Source organism: Pinus tabuliformis, chromosome Q (genome assembly GCF_031772625.1).
Source record: "Pinus tabuliformis cultivar Carrire ecotype Pingquan chromosome Q, CPIR1, whole genome shotgun sequence".
Lineage (NCBI taxonomy): Eukaryota > Viridiplantae > Streptophyta > Pinopsida > Pinales > Pinaceae > Pinus > Pinus tabuliformis.
Window position 1 is genome coordinate 1195028458 of NC_142296.1, and position 18245 is coordinate 1195046702.

General features: G+C 37.8%; 1 protein-coding gene across 1 annotated transcript in view; it reads right to left on the minus strand.

The window, feature by feature from the left end:
• LOC149224004 (ATPase, V0 complex, subunit E) overlaps positions 1–18245 on the minus strand; it is a 64358-nt gene that overhangs the window by 45614 nt on the left and 499 nt on the right. The gene's annotated exons all lie outside the window — the stretch shown is intronic.

An 18245-nucleotide genomic window follows, 5' to 3' on the forward strand; every position in this document is an offset into this window, starting at 1 on the left:
AGGTGAGAAATTTCTTCGTCCTTTTCCATTACTTCTTTGTAATGCATATCCGCAAGATCTTCATATTCCTGTTGTAACACTTTCTTGTTTTGCCGAAGTTTGGTTATTTTGTCTTTCTCTTGATCTTCCAACTGCACTTTCTCGGTACACTGGATTACATCATTTTGTAGGAGTGATGATGGGCGTTCCACTTGCAATTTGGATTCCATTTTCTTTGTTTCTTTATTAAAATCTGCATGTTGTCGTTTAAATATTGCCATTAATTGTTCTATCTCTCTTGCTAACGATTGTTTTTGTGCATCACAAATATTCGAGTAAAGTAAAAGTTTTGTAAGATTTTGTGCAAACAACATTTTGATTTCTAAATGACTCTTGACAATTAGAATATCCCTCTGAACAAAAAGGACATTTTGAAAAGAAACCACAGTTTCTTGTGGACATCATCTTTTTCTTTTTTCTTTACTTCTTTTATATCCTTAATTATTTACTTATATATAGACCTTATAAAAGTCTTTAATTCACTCTTCTCTTCTTTTTTTCTTCTTTTTTTCTTTTTTTCTCTTCTTTTTTTATTTTATAAAAAATTGTCACTTCAATGATTTTCACTATTCTCACTTTACCTTTAAATTCTCTTTTTTCATAAAACTTCACTGTTCTCACTTTACCTTTAAATTCCCCTTCTTATAAAACTATTTAGATAAATCTTTTCTAGAATCACCTTTTATATCCCTTAAATTTCCTTTCATTAAACCTAAAAATTAATTTATTTTTCTAAGTTGTACTCCTTCAAATTATCAAAATAGCTTTGGTTTTATAACCATAAACCAAAGCATATGAATTATAAATCATCGTGCCCCTTCTTTTTTCGTATTTAATAATTTAATTCACAATTAATATAAAACTTATTTATATAAGTTATGTAACTTAGGAATTAATTCATAAATGGGGGACATCAAAAAGATATGACAGTTGCCCGTGGGTGACACAACTATTCGATGGCCTGAAAATATCTGGTCGCTAGTCGGGATCGGACACAACAGAGATCAGGGCGCAGGATTCAGTGGGTGGTGACCAAGCATCTAGCAGAGGAGTCGACGGTGGAAGATGGTTAACAGCGGGTGATGAGAGGAATAGGCAGTGTGGGCAGACAAATAGCAGTGCGTAGGTGGAGAGAGGTTACGTGGGTCTAATGGTGCAGGGCACAAAACGTCGAACGGTGTGAGGAGAGTGGTCGTCCGGCAGAGCGCGAGCAATGGCCGTGATTGGGACGGTGTGGCTTGGAACTTGCGTGTAGCAATTGGCGGCCAAAGATGTAATAGGAAACGAGCTAGACTGATATCGATGGTGTAGCTAAAGGCAGAGGGTTGCGAAAATTGGCTTCCCAGAGTTATAGCGACGGTGCTATTGCAGGTCGTCGGCGGCAGGAAGTTCTTTCAGACGACTGCGATCATAAGTTGGCTGTCGAACGATATATATATATATATATATATATATAATTTTTTTATAAAAAGAAGAAAAAAATTAACTTTCTTTTCTTTTACAATTCCTTTTTTTTTCAATATTTTTTTTTTACTTTTTACTTTTCTTTTTTTTAAATATACCTTTTTTTCTAATTTTTTTTTATCTTCTTTTTTTTCTTTTTTTTTTCTTAAATGACCAAGGGCCTCTTGCTAAATGGAGAAACTCCAAGCTCTTGTAGCGAAACACTTTAACGACAACAAGGTTGACAAATTTTATGGTCAAAGACCTAGATCAGAGAACGAGACTCTTGTGCAGCGGTTGAGCAACCAGAGGATCGAACAACTCTAACACCAATGTAACAAACAAAGTTCATATATGCAGTAGACTACTTCAGAAGATCTGAAATATATAAACATCCATAATAGGACAATAATATATTATAGAAAAATATTTGAATACAAGTGAGATGATTGAATTACAAATGAGGGTCTACTTTATATACCTAGGTAGATACCCTTTCATGAATGGTCATGTCCTTGGGGACATGCCTCTTGATTAACTAATTACTATTTAATTAACTATTCCGTATTATTATTATATTTATATTCTATTCATAACATTCATCTCACTTGTATTCAAATATTCTTCTATAATATATTATTGTCCTATCATGGATGTTTATATATTTCAGATCTTCTGAAGTAGTCTATTGTGTATACAAACTTTGTTCATTACATTGGTATCAAAGCATTCCTCTGAGTAGACGAACTTTGTTCGTTACAGTTGTGGGTTGGTTTTTTCTATGTTATCTTTTCCTGGTTAATGTTGTAAAAGAACTTTAATAAGATAATAACAAAATTAGTAAGGATTACACAAAGGTTGGGGGGATGATCCATTGAGGGGCTACATAGCCACATGGAGGGAGTAGACAAGGTGCTAGTTTTCTCTATCTCCTTTGTTATAGATTGGAGCAATTGGAACCAGAGGTTTGAAGCTAAGGCAAGGCCTAAAATCATTTAATGTTGTCGTCCTAGATTCCCCACCCCTAGATTGTCAATCTAGAGTGTCTTGGAAGTATTGGGTGGCCCTATAAAGGATGATTTCTTGCTGTTTTCTGCATTTTTCTGTAGATTTTCAGATCTGAAGTCACAGGACAGCAAGAAAAATTACACAAAAACTCCTCTTACCCAAAGTTTACATCAAGAATAATTTATAGCATTGGTAAATATATTAGTTTTTCACTCATTTTGGCTATTTATATGTTGATCATTTCAAATTTGAGTGAATCGCATTGCTGGTCTCTATTTATTTTCTGCAGAATTTAGATTTCCAAATGAATAAAGCAACAATAATTAATTCCTCTCTTCACTCAAGACTCCATACAAGGCACTAGTCAATATTTCTTTGGATAAAGTTGTCTCACATAGGGAATCCTCCCATAGCCATTATAGAAGGAGTTCGGCTTAAAGAGTGGAGACTCATGCCAAGGTGACAGTGGGTACTTGTCCTGTGTGTGCCATCCTAGCAGGCTGCAAGGACCTTGGCAACCTTGCTAGTTCAGGTGGTAACAAGCCCTATGTTTAAAATGGATAAATTAACCTAATATGACCATGTATCGGGAAAAGCTTTTTGCATGTACTTGAGTCAAATGATGATGTAATGATTGTAAGCCATGATTGTCTGTTGATAATTCACGGTAAACCAAAAACCACTTGCCATGACAAATCAAGGTCAGTGGCCAGTCAAAAACCACTTGATGTAATGAATGGTTTGTGGTAAGCCAAAACCACTTCAAAGCTGTAGTGGTTGTAAGGTAATCCACAAAAATCCAATATGTTGCTATGGGTGAGGAGCCAAAGAAAAACCAGGATGATGATTGATGGTGATGTAGGGGGAATGAAAAGGTCTATTATTCAAGAATGGTTGATGAACCACATACAAGAAAAAGTTTCCAAGAGAACTAGCAAATACAACAGTTGGTGACTTTTTTATATGGACTTCAACAAACATGATGTTCATACTTTCCAGGTACAAGATGAAACATTAAAGCAAGAAGATGATTGAATCACGAGTATTACTATTCATTAAGGGGACTACGAAAAAATCATTGTTTTAAGATCCGGCCGGCTCAGAACCGACTCGGCCGAGTTGGTCCCAGCTGGAAAACAAAACCAAAAAAAAAATTCAACCCAGCAGAAAATTCGATTCGATCGGCCGAGTTATGACTGACCCAGCGGAGTCATAGCATGACTCGGCTGAGTCATAGCATGACTCGGCTGAGTCATAGCATGACTCGGTCGAGTCAGTCATAACTCGGCCAGATCCATAACTATTCGGCCGGGTAGCTGACAGTGGCCAGTGAACCATAAAAACACGCCTTTTTTTATTTTTGTAAGTGTGGGGGACTCCAAAGGAGTTTATGAATTAGTTTGCTGGTCTTTGGGGTCCATTCCCCTCTCCCAAACCCTAGTATTTGATCATATTGCCCTAATAAGGCTATGTTATTCATGGTAATGTTAAATTATTAAAGTAAAAGTGACATTCTCCTTAATCTTCATTTTCATCCTTTTACTTAAATTTTTAACATTACCATGAAATGACTCAAGATGTTTGAGAGTGGTTCCAGCCTCTTTGGATTTCATATGGAGAAAGTACAATTTTAGATTTCGTTCAAAATCCAGTAGATTTATCGGTTTTTCAGGATTTCAGGATTGGGGGATTGCAATGTTTCCATTGAATTTTGTCATGTATTAGGGTATGGAACTCATATTTAATCAAGAGCACCAATCCCTCTATGTACCTTGATGTTAGTGACATTGGTTGTCGAACTCCTCCAGGATTCACTCCCTAACCGAGAGCTTCCGAAAATGTCGCTCCCGCTCCTGCTCCCGCTCCCAAGTAACACTGAGCCAGATGATGTTGGCAACTCTAGCAGTAGCCAGTAGTACTGGTCACAAACTTTTGTTGTAGAGGCCATTTCTAGCCTCTTTGGTTATGTGTTTTTGTTTTGATCTCTATATCATCATCGTGTATGTATTGGACAGTGCACTGGGTGCCATTTTAATATAATGGATATTCATGAGCCTACTTTGATCATATGTTGTCTTCTATCTATATTCTAATGTTGTGTGTTTGGAAACATGAATGAAAATCTTTAAAATTATGTGTTTTTATAAAAAATAAATATTTAATGTATTTTTTACAACGATCGGTCGAGTCGATACCGAGTCGGAGTTTTAAAACGGAGTTTTAAAACATTGGAAAAAATAACTCATACTTGTGAATACAAATGTCTAAGGTTTATGGTTTGCATAAATGTAATGTGGTAGACCAAGCCTAAATAGAACAAGGAGACAAGTTAGAAAGGGATTTCTTTTAATCAAGTTGAATGATTCACAGAGTTATTGAAGATAGTTATGGAGATGGTTGAAGTAAAAATCTAACTATGACATAGTTGTTATGGTCACCTATTATTGTATAAAAGGACTAATTGTACAATAAAAATATACATATGAATGGATTGATTGATTAGAATTTCCCCTTAGGGGTTTCTTGGATGCAAACTCCTAGTGTTCCTCGCATATGTTGAAGAATCTAGGGCAATTAGATTAATAAGATTCTTCTCGCCATGATAACTATTTGTAAGGTACTTTTAATTTTTCTTGTTAGCACAATCTTTGCTTGTTAATATTAGAGTGTGTCTTCTTAGATCATCAAATAGTTACCAAAACAAAAGAGGCAAGAACACAAGATGTTGGCTTTCTACCAAGGCCAAAACCTCTCACTCTTTGAGAGGAAAACCCGCACATAATTCTTCTTATAGAGATTTCAATTGACGAATACCAAGACCAAGACCCTTTGACCTATAAGCCACTCCAAGACCGAGACACCAATCCTCTTCTTCGTTATTGCTAAGACCATCATCACTACAACTGAAGTCATCACTGCTGCAACACTGAGGTCATCTCTACTACACCACCGAGATCATCACTGCTGCAACATTGTTGAGATCTTTACTGAGATCATCCTTGTTGCACCTTCACCGAGATCATCATTGTTGCAATTTCACTAAGATCATGATTCCATCTACGCTGAGATCATGACTACATTTAGAATGTATGCCGAGACAAAGAGTGTCAGTACAGGATCATCGAGATCCTTTTTCATCACAAACATGTCGAGACTATGATGATTGTGCTTAGTATGCCAAGACAATGATCATTGTGGGATCACCGAGATCCTTGTCATCACAATTATGCTGATACTGTGACTGTGAGACAGTGATCACCAAGACTTGTGAGGAGGCTGAAACCTTATCTCTGTGGTACCCATTGACGAACCACAGAGATAACCTCATACTGCACCATGGACAAACTTCCGAAATATCTTACTGTGGCATACAAAACCCTTCCTGTGACTGCCCTCTCTTCCTGTGACATCCAAAATCTTCCTATGATAGCCTTCCGAAAACTTCATATGAATCTGAGTTCTGTGGTGACCCTAGCCACATATATATAGTGGTTTGCCTCTACATTTGAGCCGACATGACATGCTGAACAGGTGTGTCTTTATATGTGAATCGACATGCCTTCTTTAGCTATTTGGAGGTCGAATTCTTCAAGAGGGATTGTGCTTGTCTTTTGGAGGGCTATTTAGACATATTATAGACTTATATACATTGACTCATGCTCAAGAAGAGCTTCTTCATACATGACATTGACTCTTTGACTCAATAATAAATCCTAAGGCTCTCAATGAGAGCCACTAACAAATAAAACTCTTTCTCATGAAACCCATGAAGCAAGGCATATAAAAATAATTTTATTTCTTTTATTTTATCATTTACAAAGATCATGTCATTATGAAGACCGAACCTAGTTACATTTTACAACACTCCCTCTTAACTAGGGAGGTATTGATAATGGTACTTGGTCATTCTCAATCTGAAGAATGTCTCATAAGAAGAAGTGGATTGATAACCCATCTGTATAGCATCATTGTAACCAACATTGTTTCCACAGCAAGGCCTTGACTGACAGCTCTATCTCTCATTCGATTAGAGCACAATCTTATCGAGACCAATGACTATAGACACCTTCATCATTGTCTCTCAAGGTACATACCCACCCGGGTGTTCACTGAGTATGACCTTCTAGGACTATTCTTATCTTGGGTTCCCAACCCTCAAAGAATATTGGTCCTCTTGCCTACTCTTATCTTGGATGCCCTACACATCCTCAAAGAGCATCAGATGCCAGATGATTACCCAATCCTCCATTCTTTCTTCCTAAGTGAAGGCAAGAATGTTGTGTCTACCTCTCCCTCTCAACTAGGGAAGATATGCTCATTCCTGTAAAGGAATGTACCCAAGTTCCCTCTGACCAGGAATCTGCCCAAGCTCCCTCTCAATTAGGGACTTGTCAGAGCTGCCTGTTAACTAGGGACTCTCCTTTTTCATCAGCAGCTTCTTCTTCATGGGTCCTTCAACTACTTGATCAATTTATTTCCTTGATGTCATGAAATTCATTCGAGCTTCTTCCTTGTAGGGCATTAGCTATCCATCACTTTCCTTCTTGGTTCGTCATGTCATTCCTTTCTTCATGGAAAGTGGTCTTCTTGATATATATCTAGAACCTTCGTCATATGGCTACTTCTTCATCATGTTTCTTTCAAGGATTTCCATCCACCATATGAATGCTAGTTGTACTTGTAGTCACAACTCTTGTTCCAGTAGCCTTGCATGAACTCATCCAGATATTATTCAAGAAATCAAAACATAACATTAAATCAAATCGTACCTTACGAGATGGCTCTTCATCACGACATTTTCATGTAGGTATCAGCATCTTGCATACAGGCTGACACATCTCCTAAAGATATCCATTGTCAAGGGTCTTCATCTTTTTCAGACTTCCATCAAAGTCTTCATATCATTCCAGGAGATTTCCTAGTCAACTCTTCTTGGTCTTTGGATGTTGATTGCCTTTATCATGGTTGCATATCTCACGATCTCTTCCTTCCTCACATTCCATTCCTAGGAGCTCTCAATCAGAGTTTCTTAATTGTATTCAACCACCTCATACTTCATATGAGGACATATTATGTTGATTTCATCTAGTGTGACTTATGCCCTCCTGCATCCTTTCAGAGGAGGAGATCCTTTTTCTATTGATCATGCTTCTTAAGATAGAAGTAGTGATCCATGTTACCTGCAACCATACGACATGACTTTATAATATTAAATACAAGTATACATACCTCATTTTACCTTTAGGCCATCTAGGGTTCTTTTAACAGCTTCCTTGATTGAAAAGATCTTCAATCCCTTGATCTGCTTCATCATACCATCATCCCATGAATTCCATAAGTTGGAGTTCCTGATAAAACAATTGCTTCCTCTCTAGATTAGTAATCCCTCTGATGAGGATTCCATCAGTGAATCTTGAGGATCTTACATATCCCCATCTTGAAGATGTTTCCTTTTTGACTTGACATATGATGAGCTTTGTCCTACATGACTTCATCCTTTCCTTCAATGTCCAATGAGGTTCCCAAGAGCTATATCCTTCATGTTTGATTGTCATGATTTTGTCCTTCATGATTCCCATGGTGACGTCACGAGCTCTTGTTTCCAATGCTTCCATGATGCCACAATGCATCTTATTATCACAGTCATATCTATAACAAAAGATTTAGGAGCTTATGATAGGGCCCTTTTGTGAGGGATACCATCTCAATCATAATAGAGATCTGTTACTCCCTCTTTCCTTGGCCCTTTTCTTCGGCTTCCTCCATCTTTCCGGTGATATGAGCTTTCTTTTCATAATTTTTTCATAGCATTGTTTTGTCTTGCTTGAGGACCAAACTTCCCTTTCCTTTCTGCAAATGTTTAAGTCCTTTAACCTTCAACACTTTTGCCTTCAACTTGTCTTTTTCTATCTAGCATAGAGACCACAAGTTGTCGAATGAGGTAACTTCCTTGTCTATGGACTTAGTTACCTTGCTTATCAGTTAGTGTATTTAAGAACAATGATGATTATCTTCTTATCATTTCTCCCATATCTCCAATTGAGATCTTACGAAGATATCCCTTCATTCTTTGGTACCTTCAATTTTGTGTAGATCGGGTCTAAGTGATATGACCTTATTTTCTACATTTTTCAGAGAATATATCTTCTAGCATTTCATATATCTCTTTTATGTCTCCTCTCCTGCTACATAGGGATGAGAGGACATGTGACTGATTTCATAAGAGACCCATGAGTCCCTTGATCCTTTCACATGCATTCAAACAATGCTTGACCTTCAGAGACTTTTCAATGACTTCTCTTTCAGGGATTATACCTATCCTCCTTTATTATGCAAGGAATTTTGATGACGCAACCAATTTATCAATCTCCTTGCAAACACAAAGTCATTTAACCAAACTTGATTATAGAATGAAATATACTTACTTGACAAGTGAAGATGAACTCTTCTACTTGATCACTTTGATGATGGTTGAAGAAGATGTATTAGAGCTTCCTCTTGGATGATCTTCTTTCAGATGGAAAGCCTTTCTTCAATAGAAGAGGTTGCTCCTTTTATGAGGATGATTTGCTGCTTCCTCGAATGATCTTCTTCTAGGGCAAGGAGATGATCATTTCTTGAAGATGACCATGCCTTCTTGCCTTCAATATGCTTTGCCTTCTTTTGTAGTGTATATCAAGACTGCTTCTAGGGTTTTGATTTTCTCCAAGATGATGTGATCTTCGATTTCGAGGTCCTTCAAGCTATCTTGCTTTGTAGACAACTTGATGAGGGTCTTGGTGGCCTTTTGATGATGACTACGAAATCAAAACCTCTTGTTGTTGTAGACTGCTTATTTGATCTAGGGTTTGATTCTTCAATGTAGATCTTGATATCGTTTAACTTGCTTTGATGCCCTTTTTGTAACTTGATCCTTGAATGTCTCTTTTCTGCCCTTCCTTTGACTTCAACACCTTAGCTCTGATACCATGTTGAAGAATATAGGGCAAATAGATTAATAAGATTCTTCTCACCATGATAACTATTTGTGAGGTACTTTTAATTTTTCTTATTAGCACAATCTTTGCTTGTTAATATTAGAGTGTGTCTTCTTAGATCATCAAATAGTTACTAAAACAAAAGAGACAAGAACACAAGATGTTGGCTTTCTGCCAGGGCCAAAACCTCTCACTCTTTGACAGGAAAACCTACACAAAATTCTTCTTATAGAGATTCCAATTGACGAATACCAAGACCAAGACCCTTTGACCTACAAGCCACTCCAAGACCGAGACACTAATCCTCTTCTTCGTTATTGTTGAAATCATCATCACTGCTGCAACACTGAGGTCATCTCTACTGCACCACCGAGATCATTATTGTTGCACCATTGCTGAGATCTTTACTGAGATCATCGTTGTTGCACCTTCACCGAGATCATCATTGTTGCACCTTCACCGAGATCATCATTGTTGCACCTTCACCAAGATCATGATTCCATCTATGCTGAGATAATTGAATTTAGAATGTACGCCGAGACAGAGAGTGTCACTGCGGGATCACCGAGATCCTTTTTCATCACAAACATGTTGAGACTGTGATGATTGTGTCTAGTACGCCAAGACAGTGATCACTGTGGGATCACCGAGATCCTTCTCATCACAATTATGTCGAGACTGTGACTGTGAGACAGTGATCACCAAGACTTGTGAGGAGGCCGAAACCTTATCTATGTGGTACCCATCCACAAACCACAGAGATAACCTCATCCTGCACCATGGACAGACTTCCAAAATATCTTATTGTGGCATACGAAAGTAATGAAACCCTTCCTGTGACTGCCCTCTCTTCTTGTGACATTTGAAATCTTCCTGTGACAGCATTCCGAAAAACTTCAAATGAATCTGAATTCTGTGGTGACCCTAGCCGCATATATATAGTGGTTTGCCTCTACATTTGAGCCAACATGACATGCTGAACTGGTGTGTCTTTATATGTGAGCCGACATGCCTTCTTTAGCTATTTTGGAGGCCGACTACTTCAAGAGGGATTGTGCTTGTCTTTTGGAGGGCTATTTAGACATATTTATAGACATATATACATTGACTCATGCTCAAGAAGAGCTTCTTCATACATGACATTGACTCTTTGACTCAATAGTAAATCCTAAGGCTCTCAATGGGAGCCACTAACAAATAAACCTCTTACTCATGAAACCCATGAAGCAGGGCATACAAAAACATTTTATTTCTTTTGTTTCATCATTTACAAAGATCATGTCATTATGAAGACCGAACCTAGTTACATTTTACAACAGCATATGCATGTGAATGATTTTAATGCTGCACATACGTAATTCCCAACTTTTTGGAGACCACAGTACATGGTTTGGTTTATTCCAGCTTTTGGATTTTGTATATTTTACTTAATAACTATGAAACATCTTTCCATGCTTTGCTTGGTACAATCTGTAGTATAGACTTCTAGAAGGCCCAGAGATTGATCTTTTTTGTAAACAGGCAGGCCTCAACGGATACGTAGAAATTTTCTCAATAGCATTGTGTACTCATTTACTAACATAAATAAATGAGTAGACCTTTTTCCTTTGGAAAAAGAAAACGAATAGATAACTCTCAAATGTGGTGCATTCCTTGTGAGTAGATTTTGCATCCAAGCATGACGAGGGTAGGGGACGGCAGCCTCCAATTCAAAGGGGTTGTGCAAGTGTTAGCACCCCAAGCAAGGGTTGGGAGGGCAGCAGCCCCCTTCTCTAGGGTGTGTGGCTTGCCCCCAAATTAATATAAATAAAACAAAAACCAAAAAATAAATAAATAAATAACTAGTCAATTTTGATAGACTTTTGTGAATTTTTAACCTAGGGTTTCATCCCATTGTAATCTTATCCCAGTTAAGGGATTAAAGTTGAAATCTAATCCCAGTTATTGAATTAGGATTAGAAGATGTTGTAGAATACCAACACACTGTATGATAAACAATAAAGAGTGGTGTTGGAAATACTAGGGGGGTGAATCAGTATTTCATTTCAATTGTTACTTTTACCAGTTAGAGCACTTATATTTAGAACACAAAATGAACAATAGAAATAAATGCTCTTATTAATATAATCTTTCCAATAAATCAAGTACAATATAGGTAGGGCTCTAACCCTAGATGAAGACACCAATCTTCAATCTCCCAGACTCCAACCTGTTGCCAAGCACTAACTTGGACTTTAGTGAGGCTCCGACCTCTAGGGCACCAACCCTATCTTCTCAAGGCACCAACCTTGCGTTTAGAGGCAACCCTTAGGGCACCAACCCTTCTCTGGTACAGGCTCCGACTTGGTTTCTTGAGAACACCAATCCTCTAGGGCTCTAACCCTATCCTCCAAGGCACCAACCTTGTCTTTTCGAGGCTCCAACCTCTTGGGCTCCAACCCACTACAATACTTTGTCAAGATATGTTTGGAAGTAACTCACGGCTCCAAAAATCTTCTTCACCGAGCCCTGTCAATCTTCAGCTCATTGTAGTCTTCCACGCTACTCCATCAATGACAACCTTATCTTCTTAGAAGGTATCACCACTGCTCTTCATGCCACCCAAACAAAATCTCCAAGGTTATTCCATGATGACTTCAGCAATACATCATGGTTTCCAAGGGTGCCTTCAAAATCTCTTCAGGAAGTCTTCAAAGTGTCTTCAATAAGCAACTCCAAATGGGTCTGCACCAAGCAATTCTTCAAGTGTTTTACAATGTTTTCAACAAATGCCTCCACAATGGTTCTCCAAAAGCTATATCAAGGGACTTCTAATACTGCTCCAGAATTGGCTTCACAATCTGCTCTGCAATGATATTCCAAGGTCTGCTCAAGAGTATCCTTTCAAAATTCCAAACAATACTTCAGAATGCTCCAAGGTTGTCCTTCATCCAAAATTGATTCACTCCTTTTGCAAGGGTAAAGATTGTTTCAAGATGTTCCAAGATTTTCAAGGATCTTCAAAATTGCTGCTCAAAAACCCAGAGATAGGCTCCAAAGGTCTCCACTGTTCAAGCCAACAAATCTGAGCCTTCTTATTTTTCTCCACAGGATTGTTTGTTGGGTCGAGGTTTGTAACCTGCACCAAGTCCGAGCTCCTTTACAAGTAGGAATCTGAACTTCATAAACCTGTTGTATGTCCTAGCTCCATAGTCAAATGCTTGCTCTACAAGTGACTGTCACTACAGGACTGTCCGAACTGTTCTGAGTAGCAACAGATGTCAACAATCCCAGCTTTCAGGCAGTCTACCCGAGCTAATAAATCTGAGCCCCCTTTTTTGATCACAGATTCGATGTACCACAGATAGGACTGCAGTCCGAGCTTTTATCAGTGGTTAACTGAGCATCCACGGGTGCATTACCATTCCTTCATAAATGTGTGACTGTCTGGGCCATATAACACAGATCCGAGGGTATAAAAGCTTCTTAATGTTGGACTGAGGTTCTGTCAGCAATCCTAACACCAAACTCTGCTTCTTTTTCACTGATCCGAGCTTAAGAGATAATCACGGAATTTTCCCAACCAGTAATCTCGTTCTTCACGGCCTCTTATTGCTACTTTACTTGATCTCTTATATTCTTTCTGTCTTCTGTGCCTCTTCTACGAATAGATCATCGAGTTAGATAATTTGAATGAGGAACTTAAACTCCAATATATACTAGTTTTTACCCTTTAATGAATAGACACGTCGGTTGGGCTGGAGGGCCGACATGACCATGGGGAAGCCGACCTGTATGTTTTCATTAAATCTTAAATATATGTATTTTGAATCGAAGTTTTTTGTGTGCTGCCTTTGCTAGAATAATTGACACGTAGGTTAATCACAACACCTATTTTTCTTCAGCCTGGGGACACCGAGAGTAACCTTTTTCCACTGTCCAACCTGATATGTATTTTTTATATGTTCAACATAGTTTACGACATATTCAAGAGAACATGTCAATCTTTGGTCTGCCATGTGATGCACATGCATTATATCTGTTTGCCATGTTAAAGATGGACCATATAAAACACCATGCAAAAAAGGTTTTGTCTGCCATGTGAGTGTTGTATCCCATCTGCCATCCCTGTCTGCCATGTGAGTGATGTCTAACACCATGTTGCTGCATTATACATTATGTCTACCAGGTATGGTCATAGGGAACCATGTTTGTCTTCCATTAAACAAAGTTCATGCCATGTATGGTTTCATATATATCCTGTCCAACTTTATAAAAGCTTTTAATATGTCTTTGTATGGTTTCAATATACGTCGGTCATTAATTCTCATGGGATAAGGGTTAAGTTTATATTTAGTAATGTATTTATTCATATATAATAAAGGCATCATAAAATCTAGCTTTCCATTATATGCATATATTGCTAGGGTTTGGGTATTCACGTATATGGTTTTTAGATAAGGTCTAGGTTTCTAGAATTTATGTTCATAGACTTGGGATATGTTTTGGCATGCTTCATCATTGCTAGACATACATTTAGGGAATCATTAAGAACAAGCATTCCTAGGGTTTAATAGAGCAAGGGAATATGCATCATCTTCATGCTTAGGGTTTTCTCGTAGGGTTTGCATGAGGTTAGGGCAAAGGGTTATTCATGCATCACAAGAATATTTCCATCACAAACAATGCCATATTGACATTAATGACAACCTTGATTAACAAGTGGTGCAGTTCTGAGTTTGCTAGTTTTCCTAGTTAAGGTTTTCCAGGGTAAATCGCTTGTGTACTGTGCATGTGTGCCATGGTTTTTTCCTGCTTTAAGGTTCTGCTAGCATAACTTCTCTTGCACAGATTTATCAAACTCTTCAATAACATTTGAAATATAGGATAACCTATAAGAATGTATCTAGTTTTGATTGCACCTTACTATTTGTGTAAAATGAGTGCATAATTTTCTGCTTGAAAACGGATGGGTGGTTAGTATAAAGAGATTAATAGGAAGATGTCAAACAGCAAAGATGTTGAGATAAGGATGGAGCAGTTGTTGAAACCAGAATTTTGCAGTATAATTCTGCAATGTAGGAAGATGAATCTAGGGTACAGGTTGGAAAGAGGGAATCCAGGGGAAACAGATGTAGGTGACTGGTTTCAATCTTGGAGGGTAATCTTCAGATGAATTTTATTTAATATTCTTTCATATTCTTCTTCATCTTCCATGATTTCTATTTTTTTCTCGCTAGCCATGAAGACGTCTAATCAGCTCTAAAAACTAGCATTTAGGAGGAAATTCATGGTCCCCAAAACAAAATCAACCTTCACAACTGCCACTTGAAAGTCTTGCAGAGGCAGTTTGAAGTCCTTCAAGAGGGTTTCACAATGGTTCAAGAGGGAATCCACAAGTGTAGGCAGAAGGACCCCAAGCCCAAGTAATGACTGAAGACCTTGAGAGACATCAAATGGGTATAACATTGAATATCTCAGAGATTATAAAGATGTTCCACGGCTCACAGAAAGGTCTGGGCTGGATACAAATGAATCAGAGGATTATTGAACCCTTAATTCCCTCCTTATGGTTCCAACTAGTAATGTTTTGGGCCTAAAGAGAAGTGTTCCCCCACATTTCAGTGTCCAGAATTAAGGGTCACAGTCAAGGTTGCACAAAGTGGAAGCGAAGCAGGAGCGTCTTTGAGAAGCAAAGCATCGGGAGCGTCATTTTCCAAAAATCCTCGGAAGTGAAGTGTCCTGGGAGTGTCTATCATATTGGTTTTTATATTCCAAAAAAATCCAGAATGCCAAAATAGTTGCAGAATATATGAAAACATGCATATTTGTAAATAAACCAAGACAGAAATAGCATCCACAGTACATTAATGATTAATTATTGGGTCATCAACTATCTAGAATCTAGATTCTATCAATTACAAACAAGCATACAAATTTTTATCTAGCAATTGTCAACAATAACATGACCAAATAGTTATGTTTACAAAATAGGACATCTACACACCAAAATATGAAGACCAAAAGTCCAAAACAATAAATTGAGCTAGTTGTTAAACACCTCTCTACAGAAGAAGTGTTCAACAATAGTGAAAGCACCCATGTTTCCATAAGTTGTAGCTGTTGGGTAGCACCGCCATGCATGTTCCACCACTCCTTGACAAACAGTGTTCCACCATTGCTTATATCAGGATCCTCATAATTAGTATCATCATTCATCCTTTTACTCTTGTCTAGCCTTTGTCTCTACCTCGATTCTATAGGGACATCAGTCAACACCACCCAATTTTGATCAAACCGCCTAATCCAAGCCTTAAAATATCGTAGAAAAAGCTTAACATGCCTAATCAATGATTTTGGTTTAAGTGAAGGGTACATTTTTCTAAGGCCAAGACAAAGGAGTTCAACAATCAACACCTTAGGGTATACATATAGGACTTGTTGCTCTTGATTAAATGTCAATCACATACCCTCATATGTGATAGAATCCAATGAGATGATGCAATCCCATTGATCCTGAAATCCTGAAAACTGTTAAATCTGCTGAATTTTGAATCGGATATCAAATTCTATTTTCTCCATTTGAAGTCCGATGAGGTTGAAACTTGAAACCACTCTCAAACATCCTAAAACAATTAACAGTAATGTTAAAAATTTAAGCATCTTTCTTTTTTATACATTACCATTAGGGAGTGTCTAGGAAGTGTGACGGGAGCATGTACGGGAGTGCAGTTCGGCACATGGGAGCGTGTACGCGAGTGTGGCGGTTCAAAATTTCCAAGAAGCATGCAAATCAAAGCTGAAGCATGGTTCTATTTTTTGGCTGTGCGCTTCAAGGGGTGCTTCTATTAGTGCTCCTGCTCGGAGGGAGGTTCTGGGGTCTGGAGCGGGGAGGGGGGGCAGTTCCTGCAACTATGGTCACAGTAGCAGGCCAGAAATAGACTGGAGAAGTCCCAGACACTATGAAATCCTTGTAGTTTGGTACATTGGCAGAAGTCTCTGCAGCTTCTTCATGTGTTTATTCAAAACATATACATGCACTGCTGAGGTGCTTGTACAATTTTGCAGTTCGATAAAAAAAATTGTTTCTGTTAAAACAAAAATCATAATCAAGAGTCTTTGGGTGAAAGTGAATAGTGTAGTTTCCCTAATAGATAAAGGAGTATGGCAAATAGAAGAAGCCTAATTGATCTTATAGTATCTGAGTTATTTCTACAGGAATCTAGGATGTCTTAAATTCTCCTTCAATCCTCATTTGAATTTTGTACTATAGGTTTCTTCTCGTATGGGTCTCCAAATCCTAAAATCTTATATAAATATAAGTTAGAAAGTCATAGTGCAAGGCAAATGTACTTTCGAAAGTATGATCTACAGATTCAATATAACTAGATCACATATATGTAATTCTCCTTGGAATATGGCAGAAGGTTGAATAGAATGAGATCAGATGAACATAGATCCTATGAAGATTCCAGATAAAAAACAAATATTAGATATCTTGGCAAGGTACCCAGGACAACCATCGAAATTGTTAAAAAATTATTAAACATCAACATTGACCACAATGAGAGGAAGGCCTCCGACAGCACATTTCAGTATTGGAATACAGAGCTGTTCAGATTCCAGAAGTATTAGATCCCGAAAAGTCCACAAATCAATCACAACATAGTTAGTTGGACAGTTATGTAACCAGAGACTTTAGCAGCTGCCACAGACCACCCATGTAGATGGCAGATCATGTGCTTTCAAAGAATGTAATTGAAGTAGAAAAGTAAATACAACGCACAGAAAAAACAAACATTTTATACTTCAGGGTAGTGTACTTGTTTAGGGAAATGTAAGCAGGAAGATTATCTTCAACTTAAAATATTATCGATTTAAATATTGAGTTTGATAAAATTTATTTATTATCATGAATTGAGTTTACTCGACCCCTGAATATGACTAAGTGAAATTTAAGAATTTGGAAAGGGATGAGTGAGGGGAAGGCAAATCAAAGGAAGTTTGTATGGCAGACCCATTTCTATATGCAATATTCTCTTACGAAGTAATATAGATGGTTGAGGAATCATGATATAGTGCACCACATTGCCATTACAGATGTTTTTCTTCTATATGCTTGTTGACAGATGGATGTAGCCTTTCCAGCAAAGATACTCTAAAAGTTGAAAGAGAGAGATCAGTGTACATAGTGACCAATCCATACAAGGATTAAAATGCACTACAGAACATGTTGAAGAGGAGGAAGGCAAGTGGCAAAACTCGTATCCCAATAAGATGCTTTGTGAGGCAGCAGCCATACAAACGAGCCCAAAAATGGGTATAGCGTGATAGACAGTACCACACAACTCCAGGCAAGTTAGAACCAGGTAACTGCCCTTAAGTTCAAGGTTAAAGATGGGAGGCTCCACAAATTCAAGAACAAAGGTATAAGTACAATTTTTCAGAATGACGCATTTCAAAGAAAACGAAAAAATCACTCACTATAAGCCATACACAGCTTAGTAAGAGGTAAACGAAATAATGAGTGCACTTTTTTCGAATGGAAAAAAGAAACTGGTTAGAGCCTGGTTTTCATGTAATTTTTTATATGAATTGGATTGACGAGAAACCCATACATGGGGCTTGGTGTTGCCCCTATCAATTACGGCGGGCATTTTAACAGATTACCCAGGAGCCACGACAGACCATGTAACCAGTAGTTATAGGCTCCCAAATGGAACATATTCAGACGTCATAAACCCTCCCATACATACGTCAGCAGGAGAAAAACAGGTCAATAGCCAATTTTTTTGAATA